We start from the raw sequence: 26,532 nt of genomic DNA, 5'->3' as shown, positions 1-26,532 counted from the left end.
TAAATATATGTTAATGTGTTCAACCTCATGCCTAATCAGACAAATACAAGTCAAAACCAAAATGAGATTCCACTGTACTCTGAACCAATTAAGAAAATTTTGAGTCTAAAACCAGCATATGTTAAGTGAGGAAATGGGGGCAAATGGAAACTCTCACACTATACTGCTGAGAATACAAATTGGTACAACTACCCTGGGAAAACAAATGTATATTATCTACTAAAATTGAATATATACATATCCTGTGACCCAGCAATTCTACCCCTGGGTACATTCCCTAGAAAAACTCTTGCATATTTGCATTAAAATACATATATAAGAACATTGGTAGCAGTCTTATCCTTAACAGTCCAAAACTGGAAACAAGGTATCCATCAACAGTAGAATGAATAAATTTTAATATGTATCAACAATGCAATACTACACACAGCAATAAAGATGAATAAAAACTATATATAATAAGATGGTTGGCTCTTAAAAACAAAACACTAAGCAAAAGAAGCAAAGATGACAATAAGATAAAATATGAATCTATTTTTATGAAGTTCAAAAATGTGCAACACTAAAATTATTATTATTTAGCAATGTATACCATTCCAATAAACTTTTCAGACTATTTAGTTATAAGAAGATATCAAAGTTGGGGGGGGTTGTTTTGTTTTGTTTTACATTTTGCACACAAGGGAAAAGATACCTAGAGACTTATTCAAATATTTATTCTTTGTAGGTATATTTTGTAGAAAAAGAAAATGATTAGGTAGTCATCCTAGTCTAGACATATAAAGATGAGAGTCTTGTTAAAGGTAGTAGATTTTTTTTAAATAGAAAATCCATTTTTTAAAGTTTATTTACTTTTGAGAGAGAGAGAGAGTGGGAGAGGTGTAGAGAGAGAGAGAGAGAGAATCTCAAGCAGGCTCTGCACTGCCAGCATGAAGCCTGATGCAGGACCCCAACCCATGAACCGTGAGATCATGACCTGAGCTGAAATCAAGTGTCCAGCACTTAACCGACTGAGTCACCCAGGTGCCCCATAAAGGTAGTAGGTTTTTGACTGATAGTCAAATGAGAACCAAACTAATGGGTAATTAATTTCTGAAACAAACCTTAATCTCATTAAAGTCCATTAGAAAAGTGTTCAGGGGCTCTCTCAGAAACACTAATCTTTACCAAGAAATTTGTTATAAATTACATCACACAGAAAGGTTCTATTCCAGACCAGAGTTGGGAAATTTTTCTTTTATATCACACAACATACAAAATTAAAAGAAAAGTAAAGAAATCATTGCCACAAAATGCAGGACAGCAGTTACCTCAAGCCAAGAGCAAGGGAGTGGTGCTTGAGAAGAGACACAAGACATCTAGAACACTGTTCATGTTCTCTTGTGTAACTGCAATTATGTGTATGGCTATTTTATTTTATTTTATTTTATTTTATTTGTTCATTAAATTGTTTTTCATTGAACTGTTATTCATTAAACCATTTGGGGTACTTTTCTAAATATGTATTATATACCTCAATTTCAAAGAAGGTGATAAAATAAAGGGTAGATGAAAATCTGAGTCACAGAGTGATTAAGTGATTTGTATATTTCACACTCACATGAAATATGTTACATGAATACCAAACTTTATATGATAGAGACTTAGCATAAAGCTGCCTTCTCTAATCTTCTAAAAAGCCTTCACATTCCTCCCCATTCCATAGTGATTGTTTTCGTCACCTGTTCTCACAGAACTCATTGTTTAGACATCTCACTGGCAATTAACTATGAAATGTCTCACAACCATTCCTATACTGTTATTTAGCCTTTCACACTATACACTGTCTTCTAGTTTATGACTTGGGGCATAGTATCCTCTTGACATACATTTATTTATAAGAAGCAATACAGAGTCTAAGTGTGAATCCCATATTAGAACAGAGCATGTTAAAGCAGTGTTCCAGTATTTATCATCATCATTTCTAAAACATTTTTCTTGAATTCAACTCTGAGTGCTGGAAATGAAGGTACAACCCTTCTTCCATCAGTCAGAAAGCTCTCCTACTCCTTCTACAACCCCAAAGACTGGTGGCCACATGAAAGCACTTGTTATCCAATTATGTGACAGCTGCTCTACAGACTCATTAAGGACTTTGAGGCTTAAAAATTGATGACCAACTTCTATGCAGGGGAAAAAAAACACAATATTTTGGAGTCTGATGTAGAGTGAGCACACAATTACTTTACCTGCACTATCCTTATGAGGGGTGGACTTAATTCTGATCATGAACTGTTTTCCAAATATGAATTTACTTTTCAGTTTCCACTGAAAGCACGAAGCTCAATCATTCTTTCAACAAATATTTAAGTATCTACTACATGCATGTCACCATGCCAAGACATAATGATATGACATCCTGAATGTTCTTTTCTCCCCCTGCCAAACATATTCTTATTTATTGATAGTCATTACCAAGGCATAAGTTAGCAAATAATCCTTTTCTTTGTAACATGATATTGCAAGCAAGGCATCAAGATATAATAGCTATGACATTTCAGGGTGAAGTGCCAGACCAAGATGCAAATTTTAAAAGGTGGAATTTTTAAAAAATGTTTATAAAACTTTGGAGTCCCTCACTTGCATCTAAGGAATAAAAGATGAGGGAAGAATAGAGCTTGGGGAGAAAGATTTCCTCAAAGGATACCCTCCCTCTTTTCTTCCATGAAAGGTATGTGGGAGAAGTCCTAGCTCCTAAAACCAAGTCTAATGAGAGGGGCTTCAATGATATTTATTACTCAGGGAGGATTTCTTAAGAAGATTTCTGTAGAGAAAATTCTTGGCATTATATGAATCCATCCCTTTCTAAGGGTAAAATGAATTCTGCCTTCTTGACTCCAGTCAAGAGAGATAGAGGACAAAGAGAGGACTCAGAAAATTTATCATCAATCTCTTTCTGTTAGAGAGGAACCTAGTGAACTGGTGTCTGACTCCTACCTGAAAATTCTAAAGAACAAGAGATACGTAGGCTTGCAGTTTCATCAAAGGAAAAAGTTGCTGATGCATTCACTGTTTACTGAGGCAAAGATGATGAAGGGATTCCCATGAACTGGATATGGGACATATACAAGTTACGAATCAGAAATGTAGGTCTGATGGAAAGAACTACCTGGAAGAAACTGAAAACCAACCCTCAGATTCCCAAGTAGTTTGTTAGTTCATCCCCCTGATTCTGTCCTTGCCCTTGTCAGTGCATTTTACCACGGAAGTCAGATCATGTCACCTTCTGCTCAAAATCCTCCAATGATTTCCATGTCACATGAAGTAGAAGCCCAAGCCCTCATTAGATCTCCAAGGTTCTATATAATCAGACTCCGTGGCCCATGCCCTTATTTCCTCCCCTTTCCTCAGGTCTCTGCAAAATAGGCCCTCTGCCTGGAATGTCTCCATGCATTGGAGACCTTACCTTCTTCACAAATCTTCCCTAAGACCCCCCATTTAAAATTTCAATGCTTCCCCTTCCTAATACTATTTCCCTTTCCTCATTTTACCTCTCATCACTGCCTAATTTACTATGGGTATGTTTATATATCTTATGTATAGATGTATATTTTTATATATGTATACTATGTAGGCATATTATATATATATATGTTATGTCATGCATATATTATGCATAGATGTGTACATATATACTATACATATATGAAATAATACCTATAGTATAATTATATTTATGTGTGTGTGTATGTGTGTGTGTATAAAATTATGTCCCCACAAGAACCACAATTTCCATAAAGGCGGGTATTTTTGTCTGTTTTGTTCATTGTTATATATTACTGTTATGTACCAGGGCTTGAAACAGTACCTGGCACAAAACAGCTGCTTACTAAATATATGCTGACTGAATGAATGCATTAATAATTTGGGGGAATGAAAATATTTCCTAGGTTGTTGTTCCAAGAAGAGGCCAAAAGGGAAAAAAGCAAAGAAAAACAAAACAAAACAGAAAATCCCAGAGGAGGAAGTCACCAAATCCACATTCAATTTGCTGGAAGCAGTAGGCTTGAGCTTTTGTTCCTTCCTCTTTCACATGCCCAGTGCATAGATTTCAGTCAGCAGTGGTTATGATCTGTGATTTTCCCCTCTTGGGATGGATGAGAACTCAAACAAGCCAGGAAATGTTTGCACAGACATGAAAGCAAAGGGAAAAATCTAGGGCATGAATCATGGGGGACTGCAATTTTCCTAATGTTAAATATGATAACTATCATGATTTCTAAGTAGAGTTGAGAATACATATTTTTCTTTTACTCCAAAAATTTCTAAAAATGTGTTCCTATCTTTAAAAATCCTGAGTCCAGAGTTCAAGTGTTAAAGGAGGCAAAGTTAAGAGGCGGCAGAGGAGCGAAGAGCAGGGAGACTAGCAACATTAAAGTGGCCTTCTTACCTCTCCTTCAGCATGACTTTCCCCACAGTTTCTTTAAAATAACCAAGAAAACCCCCAAAGTGTTAAGGAAAAAGAAGCAAAGAATATTAAAATTAGCTAAATAATATCTCAGATCCAAATAAACCGCTTAAAATATAAACACTCATGACCACTCATGCCAAACATGAACACACATGTGCACATGCTCACAAGCACACACACAAGTATATTCTGAGGGCCCTTCATGCCAACAGATCACAAGGAACCACAGCCTTCAACCTCTCAGACTCTCCCAAATGTCAAGGCCTACTTTACACAGGAATTCATTCAATCTATTATGGACCCCCATTTCAACCCATTTCTGCACAGATAGGACAGTAGAAATCGAAGTTACAAATGAATATGCTGGAGGTTTACCCAAAGCCAAAGGAAGTCACAACTATCATACAACAATTGTAGTGACAGTAGTAGTAGCAGTAGTAATAGTAATAACAAACAATAGGAAGAGGAGAGATAATAGCAATAATTATCCCTCTTGAGCATTAAATGCAGATAAGCGGTTCTAATTCATCGTGTCACTTGAATCCTCACATTCCCTTAACGTAGATTATGGGACTCAAAATATTTATCGCATAAGAAACCATTGTCCAGTGTAGTTTTAAATCATGTGCTCTAACAATTTAGCAAATTAGAGGAATAAAAAATATATATAAAAAGAAATATTTTAATGCAATTACAATTTTTTTTTATTATTTTAATGAAGTAATACACCTTCCTTGTATATCAGTGAGAATAAGCTGTAAGAATATACAAGGACCTCACTGCAAATTGTTAGCAGTGAATTAGGAAAAAGGCTACAATGTCCTCATACACATTTACCTACACAGTGTAGTCATCAATCAGTTCCTGATGAATGAATAAATGAGTGAACAAAAAACAAGTGAGTGAACAAACAAACCAAGCAACCAGCACTCCTCTTTAAATTCTTAGTTCCCTAAAAAAACATGAGTCTTTATTCCTCTTGAGTAATTTCTCTTGCTGGATCTGTCTCTCTCCATATCCAGCAAACTCTCCAGTGTTTTCTGGATAGAAACAGACACTCCAGATTCCTCTAATGTTCAGAAATAGCCAGTCATCCCTTCCATTCTGTTCCCATTGCCACCAACCTCATTCAAATTCAAGTCCATATCACAAAGTCATCCACTTTCAGCCTACACTCCAATCCATCTTCCACATTACCCCAGATTAAGCTGCCTTTTATATCACTTTGCTTACATTATAACTCCTCAAATTGCTTTCAAATAGAGAGGAAAGCCTCTCTGTTCTGACATGCAAAACTTTCAACAATCTGACACCTACTCACATTTCCTCTTTTATCTCCTTCCACTTCTCAGCATATACTTTAAATCCGGGCACTCCTGACAGTCACAATTTCCCAAAACCTACTACACTTTCCTTCTGCTCATGTCTTTATTCATGCCATTCCTTTTACTCATAAATATCTTCACTCGGCTTCAGCTATGAAAATTTGATCCATTTTTCAGATTCTAGTTCTGATTTTCCTCCTTCAACATGTATTCCATGATTGACTTAGTCACAGAGACCCTCCATCCTGTTATCCTTAAAGAAAGATTCTGAGATCAAAAAGTACATCAATTTTGCATAACTGCAGAGTCAAATACTATGCAGTTCAATGTTTCACTGTGCTTCAAAGTGTTAAATAATTCATAATTTGAAACCATAATTTGGTTTCAAAACTAAAACAAAAAAAATACGTTTCTGGTCACATAGCTTTTTAATGCCCCATCACCCATTTAGCCCATCCCTCCACTCACCTCCTCTCCAGCAACCCTCAGTCTGCTCTCTGCATTTAAGAGTCTCCCATGGTTTGCCTCCCTCTGTTCTTATCCCATTCTTCCTTCTCTTCCCCTATGTTATCTGTTGTTTCTCAAATTCCACATATGAGTGAAATAATATACCTGTCTTCCTCTGACTGACCTATTTCACTTAGCATAATACCCTTTAATTCCATCCACGTTGTTGAAATAGCAAGATTTCATTCTTTGTCATCACCGAGTAGTAAGTACTCCATTGTATATATATACCACATCTTCTTTATCCATTCATCAGTCAGTGGACATTTTGGGCTCTTTCCATAATCTGGCTATTGTCAATAGTGCTGATAGAAATCAGCAGCCCCTTCAAATCAGCATTTTTGTATCCTTTGGATAAATAACCTAGTAGTGCAATTGCTAGGTCATAGGCTAGTCCTATTTTTTATTTTTTGAGGAACATCTATACTGTTTTCCAAAGTGGCTGCACCAGTTTGCATTCCTACCAACAGTGCAAAAGGATTCCTCTTTCTCAACATCCTTGCCAACATTTGTTGTTTCCTAAGTTGTTAATTTTAGCCATTCTGACAGGTGCGAGGTAGTCTCTCATTGTGGTTTTGATTTGTATTTTCCTGATGATGAGTGATTTGAACATCTTTTCATGTGTCTGTTAGCCATCTGGATGTCTTCTTTGGAAAAGTGTCTATTCATGTCTTCTGCCCATTTCCTCACTGGATTTTTGTTTTTTCTGTCTTAAGTTTCATAAGTTCTTTACAGATTTTGGATACTAAGCCTTTATCCAATATGTCATTTGCAAATATCTTCTCCCATTCTGTTGGTTGCCTTTTAGTTTTGTTGACTGTTTCCTTAGCTGTGCAGAAGCTTTTTATCTTGATGCAATCCCAATAGTTCATTTTTGCTTTTATTTCCCTTGCCTCCGGAGACATGTCAATTAAGAAGTTGCTGCGGCCAAAGTCAAAAAGATTGCTGCCTATTTTCTCCTGTGGGATTTTGATGGTATCCTGTCTCACAGCTAGGTCTTTCATCCATTTTGAACTTATTTTTGTGTGTGGTATAAGAAAGTGATATGGTTCATTCTTCTGCATGTCACTGTCCAGTTTTCCCTGAACATTTGCGGAAGAGACTCTTTTTTCCATTGGATACTCTTTCCTACTTTGTCAAAGATTAGTTGGCCAAATATTTGTGGGTCCATTTCTGGGTTCTCTATTCTATTCCATTGATCTATGTGTCTGTTTTGGTGCCAATACCATACTGTCTTAATGATTACAGCTTTGTAATACAGCTTAAAGTCCAGAATTATGATGCCTCTAACTTTGGTTTTCTTTGCTATATGGGATCTTTTGTGGTTCCATAAAATTTTAGGATTATTTGTTCTAGCTCTGTGAAGAATTCTGGTGTTATTTTGATAGGTATTGCATTGAATATGTAGATTGCTTTTGGTAGTATTGACATTTTAACAATATTTGTTCTTCCAGTCCATGAGCATGGAATGTTTTTTCATTTCTTTTGGAGATTCGAAGTGAATATTAGCATATCAAAGGCTCTGAGAATCCTGCAGTGATGAAATGTGATTAACTTGGTTTAACCCAGTATTTCCCATGTATATGTGACCAGATTCTCCAGATTTCACATATATCAATAAAATTTTCTTAGAATGTTAGTTTTCCATGGAACATAGTCTAGGAAAACATTGATCTAATACAACTTTCTCAAGGCAAGAGATGATGAAATTAAGCTCCAGAGAAGTGAAGTAACTGAAAAGACCACAAGTGAGTTTGTAGAAGAGTCAGTAGCACATCCCCAAGTCTCATCTTCCAAACAAACCAATGCTCCCTCACTATATTACTAGTATCAAATCATATTATAGCATGAAATTGTATGCTTAGGATTTTTATTTTGTACCTACTAAATGTCTTAGACATTGAAATCATTTCAGCAGTAATTTGCTTTGGGAGGAATATATTATAGGCACAAAATAAAGCCACATTTTAATCCAATAAATAATCTCTATACTCATACAAAAAGAAATTAATCAGGAAGCTGTATAGTCTCTACGGATTAGAATTCATATTACCAAGTTGAATTTATAGAAATCTAAAGTTCTGGGATACCCTATGGACAAGGTGGTTAAGAAAAATAAATTTAGTATATTATACAAGTAGGGACAAACAGAAAATAAATAAATATGTAAATCTCTTCCAGGATCCACTATACAGTATTTGTTCCCATATCAGAACAAATACAAAAACAAAAACAAAACAAAAACAAAAGCAAAAGCATATTTTTGTCTAAAGAGATCTCAGCTGGACCTATCATTTGTAGCAGGTACTATTGATTGCCTATTCAGTACCTTCCCCTTTCATTTTTCCTTCCTGATTTGGTCAGAGTGCAAGCCATGTATTCAGGAAAGGTGAGTTCTTCCCCCATTTCCAAAAGATAATCCATGATTTGTCTATGCCAATACTGATCATTCTCACTGCATTTGTCAGTGGATGAATAGTGAGAATATAACCAATATTTAAGGAAAGTATACTGGGGTTTCTGGAGAAGACTTTTGCCCCTGGGGTGGGTTAGGACCACTTCTCATACCTTCCTATATTCCTGTAATGAGGAAGTGATGTCTGGAACCACTGAAACCATCTTGACACCATAATGAATAAGCCTAAGAATAAAAGCTAGTATGGTGAGGTTGGCAGAACAGGAGGTTCTCAGGAAAGGCAGGTGTTCTCCCTTCACACAGTGCTTCCTGTTTTTTCTTCTCTTTTCCTTACAATCCTCCAAACCATGCACCCTGAATCAATCTCTCCCTACCTTCTTTCTGTGTCTGCCTTCACTTCTAGAAACCAATAGTTTTCCAAACGTCTTCATTGTCACCTCAATGCAAAAGTTTAAACACTTAAGGTCACAAATTTGCTACATATACCAACATCCACCACTTCTCCAACCTCTTAGGCTGGAGTTCTTTCCCCTCTTCCCGCATATCAGCGCCTTTTGGAAAGAGTATTTTAATGAAAGCAACAATGACAGATCTACAGTTTTACTGAAGGCCACCCTACTTCCATAAGACTCTTAGATCTCTTTTTATCACTGAATTGCTTAGCAGTACATTTATTAGTGTTCAAAAACTATTTTTTATTAATTTACAAAAAAGTAGGCTCAATTAATTTATTCCAAAGGGAAAAAAAAGGTCAGGAAAAGACAATAGGTTACCTGAAATGAAGTGCCTAAATAAAATGATAGAAATAAGTTCTATCGACGCAAGGGTATTTCAACAACGATTTCAGAACTGACATGTTGATAATACGAAGACCTTAGTTACAACATCTCATATTTGTTTAGTGCTTCGTGAGTTACAAACAGCCTATATCTATTACCTCATCTGAGCATTCTCTATGTGATATATCACTTTTAGGTATAACAAGTTCGTACAATGATATTGGTACACAATTTGAGAGACACCATATGATCAGAGTTCACTCACAAACACATATTTCAATTAAGTGGATTTGAAGCTTTGAAAACAAAAAAAGGAAAAAAAATGAAAATGAAAAATAAATTCCCCAGAATGGAGTCTAATATATTAGGCAGGCCAGATGTAGGACACTATACTTACTTCTGCATGTTGTATTTTAAAAGGGACATTGTCAAAATAATGTATCCAGACAAAGGCAACCAAGATGATGTCTGGAAATTATCTTAAATGAAAAATGTAAGAACTGGAAATGTTTAGCCTATAAAAGAAAAAATTTCAGAAAAGACATCATAGACATCTTTAAATTCAAGGGCTATCAAGAAAAAAGTGGCAAGTTTCTTCCCCTCATGGTTCTCACAGTAGAACTAGTGTCAATGAGCAGAAGTTAAAAAGGCAAAGTGATCAACATAAGAACATAGAGGATTTTCTGACATCCATCTCTTCCACTGTTCTCCAATCTTCCAGGCTATTCAACACAAAGATGAAATCTTCTAAAATCTAAATTTGTCTAGTAATAGACTGGACTACCTGCGAATTAGAAATACCTGAAGAGTTTCTGATACCCTTCCTCAGGAATTATGTAAGAGAGATTCTTATATTGGCAGGATGAGCCAAATAACTAACTTCCATAAACCCTTCCAACTTAAAGACTCAAGGATTGCATGTTCTGATAGCAGCCCCACTCAATTTATTTGTGTAACCAACTTATCTTTCAAAGTAGTGAGGTAACGAAATATATAATTTGCAAAACATGTGGGTAAACAACTAAAATCTAACCTACAGGGATTGGCATTGATCAACCCTAGATGATCATCCCTAGAACCTAGAACAATACCAGGCACAGAGTAGGAGCTCAATAATACTTATGATTTAATGAATAATGTAACTATCTAAAAGTCAGGTAATTCTGACAGGTTTCCAAACATTTTCAACACAAGTTAGCTCTCTGAGCTTCAGCAACAACCTGATAAGGCAGGGTAGGCAGGTTAGTATGCCCATTTTATACATCTTATCTTATTGCCCTCCCCAAAGAATGCTCTTCAGTTAACATTATGTTTTTAGGTTTCATCAAAATTGTTAAAAGAAAAACCCATCACAAGAACATCTTGTGCAAAATCATGATTGAAACTATCACTGTCCATCATACCCATCATATAAGAAACAAAATTATAAATTCCTTCTGCAATTAATGACAAGAAAGTTTGCCTTGCCATACTGGTTTGTCTGTTCTGCCCTCCCTCCCTTCCTCCTTTCCTTTTTTTTTTTTTTTTCCTTTTTTTCTTTTCTAAATAAGATAATGGGGACTCTATAAACAAACATGGTTCTTTTTCCTCAGAAGTTGCCAGAAAGTTCAGTCAACCTTGTGGCTCTAACTTTGACGTCCCAAATTCCTAACATAAATCTCTCCAACATTATAACAAATCAGGACATAGAAACTTTTTTGTTTTTAAAGCGATGGAATTTTTGGTTTGAAAATATTACTTGGAATTTTGATACATAAAACAGATAAAAGTACAGCTATTAAGAACAGAGCTTAGAGCCCTTCCAACTAAGCCTCCTTCAAAAACCCTCTACCCACAGGTGACCCTAGATCCCAATGGTCATCATTTGAAAACTACTGCTCTATAATATTTTAAATTATTTTAGCTGCCTTGTTTCATGCATTTTTATTATAAACCCCATGAAAATGTTTCAGTATTAGGCACATGAAAACTGTGTGTATTCCCATATATGCTTACACATGAGAAAATGGAAATGTTAGACATTAACAATAGGTAGCCAATGGGTGGAGCTGAGATTATAACCCAAAACTGACTTTAGACTCGAGCAATTCCTAGGTTTAAACCTCAGCTTTTCACTGTGTAAGGTTAAGAGTTATTTAATCCATCTTAGCTAAAATTTACACATATATAAAAATGGTTACAATAATATCTATCTTACAACCATGTTTTGAGAATTAAATGAAATAAAGTGTGTAAATAACTCTACACAATACCTGACTACATAATAGGTACTTATTATTATCTTCATTATTTTTTGACTCCTATCCCTTTGGTCTGGTCAATATGTTATGCCAATAGGAATTTTTTTAAAAGGCTGGGGAGGGACAGGGTAGGAGATACTAAGTCTGGAACCTGGAAGCCACAGGGATAACATAGATTACTGGAAAGCAAGTGCAGGATAAGACTGACCAAGAGAAAGTTATTAGCCTAGTATTCATTAATAATGTTGAGGGAAAAGTATAATTGTCAAATTTTGCTAACAAAAGAAACTAGGTCATCATAAAAGGCTGAAAATGAGGCAGACTTAGAGTAGTACTTAAAGATTTTGTCACCTACCCCATCACCATCAAACCCAATAGGTAAGGGAAAATTTTTACTTTCTTGAGCCTTGTTCTATCCCAGCCATTTTACTTTCAAGGAAACACATTAAATTGCTTGTATGTGAAGAATTAAAACTCAACAGAGCCATTGGGGAAAACATTGAAGAGCATTTGTTGGCCCAGCCCAGCAAAACTGTCCTCCAGATCCTCTATCAGACCCTTACAACAGGAAATCTTTTAAAGTAATGTTTTAGCTCTACCACTGACATCTACCTATAAACTAATATGATGTTTGGCATGGAAGATTGTTTATTTGGATGTGCGAAAGTTCTGGCTGTTAACTTGGAGAGAAAAGTTATTACTCTACCTCCCTTCAGAGACCATCCAAACACTTGTCTGACAGGGTGAATACCTATTACACACAAAAGTGGGGCTGAGCCAGACTTCCGCAAAACTAAATAGGTGAACTTCTAACACTTTCTTTCCACCTTTTTTGTCTGTGAGCCCCATCTACCCTCAGATGTCCCAGTACTAAATCCAGGTATCTAGCTGAACTTTTTGCCAGAATTTTGCTATTATCTAATTGTCATCTGACACCCCTTTTCCCTTTCCCTTATCTTTTCAAGCAGGTTATAGCTGCTAAGTGTTCACAGGAACATTTAAATTTTAATTGGTATTTAAAGAATATTGTCGAAAGTCTTCAGAACTTAAAAGAATAAAACCCAACTGACAGAATTTGAGGTTCCATGGTGGGTCTGAGGGAAATGTTTATAAGGTCACACAAGTTAATCACCCCATTGGTGACCATCTACTACCCTTATATTCAAGGCTGACCTGGAAAGAAATAGTCATCCCCCTAGAGATACCTAGGAGAAGGAAATTATAATAGATAGATGACAGATAGATAGATAGATAGACAGATGGATAGATACAGATATATAGATATATAGATATACATGTAATATATACTATATATTGATACTATAGATAGTAAATACTATGTGTGTTGTGTAAATATATAGTATATTTAGGGTGATGTATTTATTTACACATATACAGTATATATAGACATATATAGTACATACTATATATAATAGACAACATATATTGATAGCATATATAGTACACACACATATAGAGTATATACCATATGTATACTATATACATATATATGATTGATAAATTAGAGTGTGTATATATATATATGTATATATATATATATAAATTAATGCACCCCAAGCCTCCTAAGTTTTCTTTTCTTTTTTTCTTCTTTTTCTTCTTCATGATAGACAGATAATGTGCCAAGGTTGTAGCAAGGTTTGAGCGAGACACATGTCACAAAACAGCATGAACATCCAATCATCATGCTTATGAACTACAAATGAATCCAAGCCCTGTGAGTTTTTTAAAAATATTTATGAAGCTTCTTTTGCAGGTCACACAATCTTTACAAATGTTTCCATAATTGTATCTTGGCTGGCTGCAGAGTCACTCAGCATTATTAATTAAGAATGTTTTTGGACTAACAGCTCATTTCCAATAAGAATCTTCCACAGTAATGTAGTTAGGCAGCCAGGTGACCTCCAGAAAGCAGGTTCTTAAATTCTCATGAATATAGTTCATGAGGCTGAGCTGCCAGAAACAGCAAGTCACAGATTCCATGACCTCCATCCACCCTTTTCTTTATCCTGAAGAGTATAGGATACTTCACAAGGTACATACACAGGCTAAATACCCAAGGGATGATTGCAACATTGACAAGTTCAAATCATTTAAATCCAGAAAAGGAGTTGCCTTGGTATAGAAAGATATGGGATCATACGGAGAATTGGGAAGAATTAAATTAAAAAAACAGAATATGAAGAGGAAAGTAAACCAGGCATTTAGAAGACTGGGGTGGGGGGGGGGGGAGGAAGGTGGAATTCAAATACTTCATGTATAACTATTATAACAAGATGACAGAGGGTATTTTTTAAAAGCCTTAAAGTGGAGACACTCAGGCCAAAACATCTGTGGAATTGAAAAAAAAAAAGAAAAAGAAAAGCCCTTATGATTGCCAACATCTCCATTCTGCTTCCCTCCCTGTTCAGCACCAGCAATGAGCAATACATTAAAAAGGTGTTTAGACTGTCAGTAAATGTGATTGATTTTTTTTCTATTCTGCTAAAAGCCTGCTACATGGTGGAACAAAAAGCAAATGCTTTCCTCATATCCAGGTCTGGGTGGAACTTTTACATTATTTTAACACCCATCAAGGGATAGCTTTGTCTCTCCATGGAGACAGGGAAAGCAATCCATGTCCACAAAAAGCTTTTTGGCCTTCCATTGTCCCCCTTTCCCTCCAGAACCCAATGGAATTTCACTCAAGACTAGAAAACCTCACAATGGAAAATTAATACAAATGGTCTATCTATTTACTGGACCAAAATGGGATGAAGAAACATGAAAGCCTGGATTATCTTAGAACTGAGCTCTGTAGGATGGGAACAAAGCTGGGTGGAACTAATCAGTTCAGAATAAATGGGGCTGTACTTAGTGTTCTATTTTTCCATCCATCAAACTGACAGTCAGAATCACCAAGATAGAAATGATCATTCATTACTGAACTAGGAAAAGAAAGGCAGACATTGGAGCCACATGCCAAAATTGAGGATCAGGTGTCTTTTAATTTAGTGTGGACTGCAGATGGTAAAGTGATTATTATTAACTAGTTATATAATTGCTTACTTAGGGTTAAAGGTCACACCTCCACCTGTAACTTTGCCAGGAATAGAATTGTTAGAAAATGCAATTTCTTATAGAAAAGACAAAAGAGCCAGATGTAATTATAAATAGTTTTATAATGTAAATTCTATACTCAGATTTTACATTATGCAACTCTGTATTATCCTGCAAATCCACTAAATAACTGATAAGTTTCTGAAGGACTTAAGTCCAATATAAAAGATCTGTAACTAAATCTAAGCAACATCTCTCAAGGGCTTTTATAAACATCATAGTCATTATTTCCAGTTCACACGGTACAATTCATGGTTATGGTAATATTTTACTGTTTTTCTGAGTCCCTGTAAAGTCAAACTGCATGGGATAAAAAGTAAGGAAGGAGTTGTATTGGCTTGCTGTAATTCAAGTTATTACTTTACTGTCAGAATGGAAATTGAATATAAGGAGGCTCTTACCTGGAGATTTTCTGGGGCAGGGAAAGTTTATGGTAATGGTACCTTTTCTATGAATATTCTGTGTTTTTTGAGACTGAAGAACATCTGGAAAAAATGTGACTTATGGGAGGAAAAACTCTGCAAGGGATATGCATGCCCTATGATCTAAGTGATTATTAGGATCTAGGTTTATTTCCAAGATGTATGACTAGAATTTGTTCTGTTAGAGGCTATTGTTGCTCTTCTCTATACTGTGTATTATATAGATAGAACTTGATCAAGACTCCTGCTACCTCAGGATTTTGGGGGGAGGTAGAAAAAAGAAAATTATTAACCATCAGGTCTGGAGCAGTTTAATAACTGAAGAAATAAAAAGTACCCAAAGGGTGAAGAAAAAAGTTTGTTCTATCTATTCTCCAATTAATAAGAAATAGATATTTTACTATCTATGTTGGCAAAAAAGGTAGAAGCCAAGATTATTACTGTTCATATTCTTGGAATAATTAAGCTTTTATTAATTTTAACCAGCCAACATAATAGTGTGTTCCCCATGCTGAACTTGGTAAGGCAGTAAAACACTTTCCTCACCAAGCCCAGGCCGAGGTAACTTTCTTCCTAACTTCTGTAATATCTACCATACTACAGCTGTCATTCGGCACATATCACCATCTCTGTCCGACTCACCTGTACAAAGAAAGCACAAGATACATCAGTGAGACTGCCACCTCCAAAGTTTCAGAAGGGAAAAGGAAAACACACGTTTCCTTTGTTCTTGAATGCCTGAAAATCTCAAGGGAAATGTTAAAAGCCTCACTCCCACTGGGACGCGGAGAGCAGAGCACAAGGCTACCGTGCTATGTCTAATTTTCCTCTTCCTGTCCAAATGCTCCTTCACCTCTGCCAATTCAATAGGTCTTTTATCCAGTCTGGAAATAGGCTGAGAATCCAGTTTATTCTGTTGGCATCTCCTGCTCAAATAGTCTCATTCTTGCTCCATATGGGACCTTTTTAAGTTAGAAGCTACAAATTTGGCATGTGCTGTTTATAACACTAAAGTAATAAATAACCAAGCTATAACTGCCAAATGGGGTACAACTGACCACTACACTAGGAAGATGAAAACAGCTCATTAATTAAACTTCACATTTTATCACACCACAGATAATTGTATATTGGCTGTCAACTTCAATGCCTTGAACACGGTAAAAGCCCAAGAAAGGCCTGTGATTTATAATTAATGAAACTATTTTAGACATATTTTATTTTAAAGTTCATACTAGAGAGTTGTGATATCAATCTTTCCCAACAAAATACTGCTAACATCAGCAGTACGTGGAAAGTTTCCACAGCAAGGGAAGCTGTCTTTTAAAGACTTGTATTTTATTTAAACAGTGTGTATATACCCCAGTTTGACTTTTATGATAACCAGAAATATCAGTAGCCCAAAGTAGATATTCTATTGAGCAACCTAGCTTAGTATATTCTGTTTCCAAGTGAATTTCCATGTATCCATCTCTGTATGCAGAAACAATCAAGCCTCCTAAGGTCTGAAGGGGAAATTCTCTCCCTCTATCAGTGCTGCATCAAGACAAGCAATCTTTTGGTACCTTTAGCATATCTGTTTCCAATGCTCTAACCCCACATTCTTACTCCCCATAATCTAACAGAGACAGTGCATAACTATTTGATCGGTTCTTCATATAGGCAGAAGAATACTCACTGGCCGCCAAAAGATACAAATCAGGTTGTCCTTTATAAATATAAAAATGATTGAAACCAACAGTGCTTTTATGGCTAGCCAAAGAAAAATACCTGTCAAAGAGAAATCTATTTCTATAGAACCTGGGTCAACTTTCTAAGTCTAAATGCATCTCAGTAATATAAAATTCTTTTCTACATCCATAGAAATTGATATTCATTACTCACCAAAAGCCAATAGATAACATGTGGTAAATGCATGAAAGAAACCAATGATTTCTTGCCAGCCACATGGTAGACACTCATAAATACTTTTTTATTAGTGGATTGTTATACTTTAAGCATTTCCTCCATGAAGTGATATATGCTAAGGATTATTTTTTTTTCTTTCAAGTTATATAAGACCCATGAACCAGAAAATTTTGGTACACCCTAAAGATGTTTGCAGAGAGGAAAAATTTTTTTCTGTTATTTACAAACATTTTCTGATTTAATCATAAGCAGCATGGTTTGAGGCTCAGAACCAGTATGAAGCATCCAAATTTATTATGCTTTATCATCTTGGGTGATTATTTTGTTCTCACAGGCCCTTCTTGTAGCCTACAGACAAGAAGAACTAACTAACTAACTAACTAACTAAATAAATGTGTACCAATCTTTGTTATTTTTATCTTTAATTAGACCCAAAAATATGCATAACAAATGAAGGATTTTTATGGGAAAAAAACCACCAATATTGTGAGTGACTTAGAATGATAAACAGAACACATTTCTTCATTTTCTAGACAGAAAACAATGTCTCTCACATATGCATAACTACTTGCCAGAGATGTATGAAGATGCTATTGTATTTAATAAAATAATAAAATAGTTGCTAAAGAGCTTTACTACAGTCATAATAACTGTTTTCCACTGTGGATTTTTTTTAAATAACAAAGAGTAAAAGTGTATGTGTGTATGCATGTGTCCAGCGGGGAATTCAAAAAATGGTCCTTGCACTCAAAAAGATTCAAATCATTGCTATGTGATTTGTGGCATAACTTCTTTGGGCACAACTTCTGTTGTGTACAATGATACCATGTATGGTGTCAACTATCTGCATCATGATTAACAACTAGCACATGAATAAGACAGTCAACAGAATATGAAAAAGCTTCAACCTGAGCAAATATCAAAACATACATTTACATTCATAAGAGTGCTGCTCTCTTTTTAGTATTGCATGAATTGTAAGATGCTAGAATAGAATAGTAAAGGAGACTGACACAATCTCTTCCACTCGACATTTTAAGAGATTTAATAAGAGAAGAAATGAGAGGCTAGGTTAGGCGGAGCACTGGACGGTCATGCCTGGTGATTTCAAATGTGCTAAAGGGTGTTTTAAAGTCACCAACAAAGGTCAATGAAAACACATCCATCGATCATTCCTTATTCTTAATGGACTATTAGTTTCATACTGAATTCAGAAACTTTATTAAACTGTATCCGAATTTCAAGTACGGATTTTAATGAGATTTCTGGGGGAAAAAAATGAAGTGTTATGTTCACTCGAGTAGTTCCAGAATGCAGAAAATATTGGCAAAGCAATTTTAAGGGCTTCTTGCCACTGAGTATTCAAAGGAAGAAGAGCCATCAGAGACGTTCTGAAGAGAGGGTTCAATTTTGATGAAGTAAAATTTATTTCAGGGACACCAAATTCTCATGGGGAAGAGTCCGTGGTAGTTAAAAAGCAGTAACAAAACAAAATGAAAAATGGATTCTCCTTATGCACTCCTTATACCTTGTGCACATAGAAAGATCTGCAAATGCTGGCATGTGGAAAAGGTATTAGACCCAGAAGAAAATGCCCCAGGTTTTCCTATTTGAATCCATATCTTTCACTCCATCAATCCTCTCTCATTTACAAAGGCCCCAGAAAAGCCCATCATTCAGCATGTACTATAGTTAATACTACCCTCCAAACTCAGTCTCTTACTCTTATTATAGTGAGGTCTGAGCCCAGCCCTCTGTGGTTAGAGACAGAAGCCATCATGTTAAAAAAAGAGATTAGTATCCACTGCTTAATTTTCATTCCTGTAGTAACTAGGAACTGTCTTTTGCTGTAAACTAGGCTTGTTATTATATACACATAAAAAGCATTCTTAGCCCCAACTTAATATTGTGATCAGTTTTAAGGGAACAGAACGTAAAATGCATATAGCTAAACAATATGTAAAATAAGGCTGAGAAAAAAATTAAGTACACAATCAACAATCTTCCGTTGGTGCCATTTATCCCTACGTGAAGATCAAAAAACACAAGTTTTATAGTTCTTTGCCATATGTCTTTTGTAGACAGACTCTTGCAGCTATAATCCTTGCCATTATTTTGACTTCATCACTTAACAGTGTCTGGCATGTTGAATGAGTGAATATTTTCATCCATCTGCTTGAACTGAATTCGAGCCCTGTCCTAAAGATAAACTTGAAAATTATATGAATGATATCCACTACTTATTACCATGTATTTTTAGTGAAAAGCCAGTCACCATCAAATCAACCTTTGCACCATATTGCTTCTTTCCTAGATTTCTCATCTAATATACATTATAACATGATAGTGTTTGCATCTTGAAACAGGAAGAATAATCTCTTTTTCAACTACCCAGTCTCCATCATAAGCAAAATTGGGGAAAAACAAAAATGAGTTGCCTTTGTAACCTTTATTTTGACATTTCTTTGATGTGAAATTGGGATTGAATATCCTCAGCCACCCAGGAAGTGAATATCAAGTTTGGTATTGAACTAAGGAGTGTTCCATGGTTTTCTTATGTCTATGACAGGGCCCTGCTGCAGTTAAACTTCTGCTAATGCACATTAACCAATGGTTTAACTGTCTGGTTGCTTGCATCATAACCAAGGTTTATTATTTTTGGCCTTAGTTAAAAAGAAGGAAAAAACCTTAGAATGTATAATCTGGGAAGGTTCATGTTATTTGAAGATTGGAGGCCAGGATACAAGAGGAACTTGATTATGAAAATAAAGTTTAAACAAATGAATTTATGCACATGTGAACCCAAAAAGTGGGAAAAAGTACAGAATAAACATGCACTCATTATAAAATGCCTGTGCATGTGACAGTGAGCAGCAGGGAGAGGGAGTGGTGGAAATGCTAAAAGTACATGTTGCTACTAAAGTAAATAGTGTTTATGACCCTATTCATAAGCCTTTAAAGACAGTTGTTAGCACTGGGCACCAAGTCAGGACCTGGCAGTAGAATAACTCTAACAGTCAATAAAAAACACAGTGAGAACAGGATATTAATTTATGCCTCCTGAGGATTACTGTATTCACAAATGATCATTTCAGCACAGCAATTTTTGGCCACCTTTCAGGAATGAAAGCACCATGAGACTAGTCTGAAACAGGAATAAAGGCAATATGCCACCTTGCAGGTAACAAACATGGAGCCCTCTCTTGGGAAAGCAAAAGGACCCTGAAAAAAACAGATTTTCTAAGAGTGTACAAAAGCAGTGTGAAAATGGAAGAGGAACTACAAGTTTTAGGGTGTCACATAAAATACATAAACCAAACAGGCTCAAAAGAACAAAATGGATGAGAAAATTTTACTCACTCATAAATCAGAAAAATCATAAACTCTTTCCTGTCTTCTTTAGAGTCCCTGGAGGTGAAAGGGAGGTCAAGAACCACAAATTTTTACATTTCCTTGCAGTGTATTTACTTCTGTGTGGATTCTACCAGGTATAATCCTAAGAACTCATAAAACCCAGGGCTAGTTACTGAAAAGGTAAAAATAGCAAACGTTTCTGATACCATTTGGGATTGCAAAACACAGAACTGCTACTACCTAATGCCTTTGAAAGTTAACAGCAGATCACCTGCAAGCATCACCTAAGCCCTAAAATGAGAGATTGCCCAGTCCACTGATGAGCACAAACTAAATTCCACCTTCTTCCCAACACTGGGCTGAGCACCATGAGAACTAGAGAAGCAACTACATGCACTTTGTGGTCTCTGTCCTCAAACAGTTCTACAGTAGCTGGAAATATACAATTAACACATGCAAAATAATTGGTTACAAAGCAAAATAGTGTATGATTAAGTCTCAGAAGAACTGGTGCAGAAGAAGGATATGAAATTCCACAGGAAGCTGATTAAGGCCTGGGACTAGGGAAAATTTTGTTGAAGTAAAGATAAAAATCATAGCTACAACTTATTAAGCATTTATTAGATGCCAGGCCCTATTCTGAGCACCACATTTGTATTATTTCATTTAATCCTCACAGCATTCACAAGGACAGTTATCCTATTCTGTACATGAAGAAACTGAGATACATAGAGGTTACATACTGAATTGTCACAAATCATTTAAGTTGAGTCTGTTTTGGAATATCCTCTATTCATCTATTTGTCTATGCTTGTGCCAGTGTCACACTAATGTAATTATTATAACTTTGTTCAAGTTTATATACCTAAAAAACATAAAAACCAGGATCCAGAAAAAGGCTCTAGAATCTCCTCTCTGAATCAGTTTATTATTTGGAATTTGAGGAAAGGACGAATATGAAAACATAAAGGAAAAAAGAGAAGGCCTTCCTTATAAGCAGATACTGTTTCTGTCAAGAAATCCTAGGATTGATCAGCCCTGCCTCCTTCTCTTCTATAACTATCACTTGTAACTTTTGACCAATTTCTTCCTACTTTGGCCATCTGAGGAATACAAAATTGTCAGTTTTAGCACTAATTTTAGTTTTCAGAATTTTTTTAGCTGCTAATAAGCACAAAATCAGGTTTAAAAAACAAAAAACAAAACAAAACAATACAAAAAACCTTTCCTGGGTCCTCTTTCCTTTTGTCTTATTTAGACCCTGAAGGGAAAGACCAAGAATGTTAAGATCCCTTTGAATCCACAAAAGGAAGACTACTCCTCTTACACAAAAGTTCCTTAAAATCTTTCTAAGGGCTTTGAACTTTCGGGATTGAGGTGTGATTGGTGGATCAGGTAGGAATGTGGCTATAGCACTGGGCCTAGTGGAATACATTTTCAGTTTCTTAGGTCACCCTTTGCATTTGCAATCCCTGTTCCTTGCAGCTATGCTCTGAATTAGCATTGAGGTCAGCAGAAGAGCAAAGATTTGAGATGAAGATCAGAGGAAGCAGAACTGGAGGGGGGAAAAGAGGAAGAAAGATCCATGCCCTTTTCTCTTGTAGTTATCAAGTCCTGACACTTGCAGTCCTAACCTAGACAACTGCAGTTATGGTAGTAAACATAACGAATATCTCAATAAGGAAGAAGAGCCTGGCAAATAACATATTCATGACAGTGGATAGCAAAGAGAAGGGAAAAAAGGAAAGATGACCATGGGGAGCAATGGACAGAATAAAACCACAAAAAATAATACATATATTTAACAAAAATTGCAAATATGAGAAAGTTAATGACCACAAAGGCAGCCAACAAACTAAAGTGGACAATTCACACCCAAAGAGGTAGAGTTACTTGAAAATAAATATACATTTTTTCAAAAGAATAAATAAAATGTTTCTGGTTAAACATAGTGAATTAAACACATAATTTTAGCTTTCCTCCATCTCTTTAAAAAAAATTCCTCTAAAAAATTCTTCTAAAAAATAAAAATTTCATTTTTTAAAAAGATATAAACCCACAAGAATAAGAAAAAAAGAAGAGGAGAGCACAGCAAACGATCCACATTAAGATTTTTGGAAGCTGGAAAACAGATAAAGCATGAACACTGAAAACATACTGAATGAGGCAGGAAGCTAACCACCCACAAGTGGTAGGCTGGGAGTGGGGGTAATAATGAAGCAGAGTCACACCATGGAGCCCCAGAGAGAATCAGGAACTGGATGCACCATGTGTATCTAAACATGGGAAAGTAGTGGTAAAGGAATCAATAACATATATATATATATATGATATATATTACGTAATATATATGATATATATTACGTAATATATATGATATATATTACATAATATATATCATAATATATATCATAATATATATCATATTACATAATATATATCATATATATATTATATAATATATATTTATATCTTTATATATAATATATATATTTACAGAAAGAGAAAGAAAGAAAGAAAGAAAGAGAAAGAAAGAAAGAAAGAAAGAAAGAAAGAAAGAAAGAAAGAAAGAGAAAGAAAGAAAGAAAGAAAGAAAGAAAGAAAGAAAGAAAGAAAGAAAGAAAGAAAGAAAGAAAGAAAAAGATAGGTTGATATGGAGCTGGAAAGCTAGGAGACAGTCTCTACTTCCACACAGAAGTCTGAAGACTGATTTTATAAGCAGATTGAAACTGAAAAACTTTAGTATAGACTCAGAGACATCCAGCATACATAAAGGCAGCAGTTCCATACTGAAAATAGGTTAAGTAAAAAACTACTATTCCCAGGTTCTTGCTTAAACCATTAAAAACTAGGTTATACTTCTAGGGCAGGAAATTAGACAATTCCTCTTTGGAATAACAAACCACTCCAAAGGAAATGCCTAAGTTCCTCTTAATATTAATAATCAAAGAAAAAGTATTTGCAAAACATGACCAGCCTCTTTCTTGCCTGGTAATTCTATAATGAAGCACATTTTGATAAGCCCACTCCATATCTATGGAAACTTTTAGTGTCTTTCAGTAAAATATCAATGAACAGCCAAATATCATGTGACACTGAATAAAATTTATCAAATGAAACACCAACAAAAACAAATGGGAAAAAAAAAGAAATACAGTAAAACCTTAGTTTGCATGCATAATTCATTCCAGAAACATGCTTGTATTCCAAAGCACTTGTATATCAAAGCGAATTTCCCCATAAGAAATAATGGAAACTGAGATGATTCATTGCACAACCCAGAAATATTCATATAAAAATGATTATAATAGTGTAATATAATACAAAATAATAAAGAAAATACATAATATAAAGAAAACTAAACAAATGAACCTGCACTTACCTTTGAAAACCTTTGTGGCTGGAGTGAGGAAGACAAGAGAGGAGGGTTTTTATGTAGGATGACTTTCACTATCACTAACAGGATCACTGCTATGTATTGGCTCAATGGAATCTTTTTCTGCATGGGGGCCACTGTATATGTTCACAGGGATGCTGACTACCTTACAGTATTAATAAACTCTTGTCATATACTGTATTTAATGTAACTGACAATAAGGCAGCAAAGGAAAGGGTTTATATCTACAGGCAGCCTGACCTAGAATGAAGCAAAGCATTCCTAAGTTCACTCTTATATGGAAAAGCAAAGGACTGTTCATAGGTGCTTTGAAGTGACAAAAAATACACTAGTGCCAGTTGTGGACACCTTCCAACAGTCTGAAAAATCACTGATTTCTGCCAAACACCACAGTCTGAGACTCAGCATCCAAGCATGGGAAACAATCACGCCCAATCTTGCAGAAGAGAGAGAGAGAGAAGAACCATTGGCTCAGTTGTGATCATGTGATGTTCAGCATCAAGCACTACTCATATTTCAAGACATCACTCATTTATCAAGGTAAAATTTATTAGAAATGTTCGCTCGTCTTGCAGAACACTCTCAGAACAAGTTACTCACAATCAAAGGTTTTACTGTATATAAAAAACAGACAATATAGAGGGCAGGAGACTTAAAAACATATTCTATGGTTAACTTCCTCAGATATATAAGAAAAAATATTGCATATATGAAATAAGAATAAAATGTTGTAACAAGAAACTTTCAGAGAATTTTTTAAAAGGCCTCTTTCAAACATCATAGAAACAGGATTTTAGAAGGGTTAGAAGATAAAGTTAGGAACTCTCCCCCCAAAAAGAAGAAAAATACAAATTTTATCTAAGGGATCAGACCAGATGGTCCAGAAAAAAAGAGAACAGAGAGAGTGGAGATAAGGTGGTTGTCAAAGAAATAATATAAGAAACTTTCTCAAAAGGACATTAGTTTTCACATGGAATGAACCCACTTTGTATACAACACAATGACTAAAAATAGGTTCATAGAAAATATATCAAACTTGGTCTCTGAGTACTATGGATTAAGAAAAGTACTAAAAGCTTGGGAAGAGAAAAACAGATATCATATTTAAAAAATCAGAAATAATAATGGTTTCCAACTTCCTACTTCAAGACTAAAAACTTGAAAAACTTAAGTTAGTACTCCAAACTAAGAGGGAAATTATTTCAAATCTAGAATTCTACATCTGAATGTAAGCCTAGAATTTATTTCCAGACATATATTTTTTTCAAAAATTTTACTTTGCACCTGCCCTCTGAGGCTACTGGGTTATGTAATTCAGCAAAACAAAAAACGAAACAAACAAACAAAAAAGGAATACATGGGATCCAGGAAGTAAGAAAATCAACACAGAAGTCCTGGGAAGACAGTTTGTGTAACAATGCTAGAGGGTAATTAAATCCAGATTGGAACAGGTGGATCTAGGAGGAATATCTCCAAGAAATACAGATTCTTGATCTGTTACTAAGTATCTGAATTACTAAGAGTTCAGGAATAAACTTGGATAATGATGAATTCAGTGAGGAATTCAAGACAAGAAGGTAAAAAAATAACACTCCCCTCCCCCCCCCCCAAAAAAAGCATGTATGGAGAAAACAAAAAAATTTTAAATGAAGGAAACATACACACTACATGATTCAGGAATGAATAATCTTTATATACTCTTAGTAAACATTAAATTTTGTGTTATTGAAAGGAATAGGAAAGCGGAACCCTCACCTTTTTCATGTTCCATAGAAGAGAGACTACAAAGAATATGTAAAATTAAGAGAGAGCAATATAAACATGTTATTTAGAAACACAGAAGTAAATAATAGAAACATCTAGAATATTGGAAAATAGTTGCCACTAGGAAAAAGGAACCAGAAGTGGAGAGGGGTGTAATAGATGGCTACTGATCTTTATAAGCCTCATAGAATTATTTCACTTTTAAAATTATTCATTTGATCCATTATTTCATATGTGTTTGATAAAAATTAATTTAAAATATAAAAACAAAGGCAAGATTAGCATTCATGAAACAGGACAGAGAATTAGGCACAAATAGATTATACAAAATGTAATCATGAAATAAAAAGTCAATATATGGGTGAATTAGTAGACTAAGTATAACTGCAAAGAGATTTAGGGTATTGAAAAATAAAATAAAGAAATTTCCCAGGATGCAGCACCGAGATTTGAAGAAGGAAAAAGGTGAAAGTGAATATATATGAAGGGTAGAAGGAAAAGTTCCAACACACATCCAAAAGGAGTTCCAGAAATATAAAAAATAGAGAATGGAAGAGAAGCAGCACATCAACAGCACCAAGAGAGTTTATAACGACAAACTGCAGATCTACTGTATCAGAAAATCCATTGTTGGAACCAAAGCATCTATATCATTCTACAGTTTTACAGATAATTCTAGTGAGCAATAAAGATTAAGAAATACTGCTTGAAATCATGTTGAACAATCCACCTAATTAATTCCCCCTGGACCTTAATTAGTGAAAGAACACTGGACTAGGAGTTAAGAATATCAGATTGGAATCCCACCCTGGACCACAAATGAGCCATATGACCTTGAACAAGTCCCTGTTAA

The 26,532-nt window shown here is 35.2% G+C and overlaps 1 non-coding gene and 1 pseudogene across 1 annotated transcript; both read right to left on the bottom strand.

The window, feature by feature from the left end:
- LOC111556575 overlaps positions 1-26,532 on the bottom strand; it is a 342,142-nt pseudogene that overhangs the window by 282,145 nt on the left and 33,465 nt on the right.
- On the bottom strand, positions 13,340-13,443 carry LOC111557041. The gene has a single exon (XR_002736789.2). It is a non-coding gene; the product is annotated as a small nucleolar RNA U13 (small nucleolar RNA).

Source organism: Felis catus, chromosome A1 (genome assembly GCF_018350175.1).
Source record: "Felis catus isolate Fca126 chromosome A1, F.catus_Fca126_mat1.0, whole genome shotgun sequence".
Classification (NCBI taxonomy): Eukaryota; Metazoa; Chordata; class Mammalia; order Carnivora; family Felidae; genus Felis; species Felis catus.
This window is presented reverse-complemented; position numbering and strand designations above follow the sequence as displayed.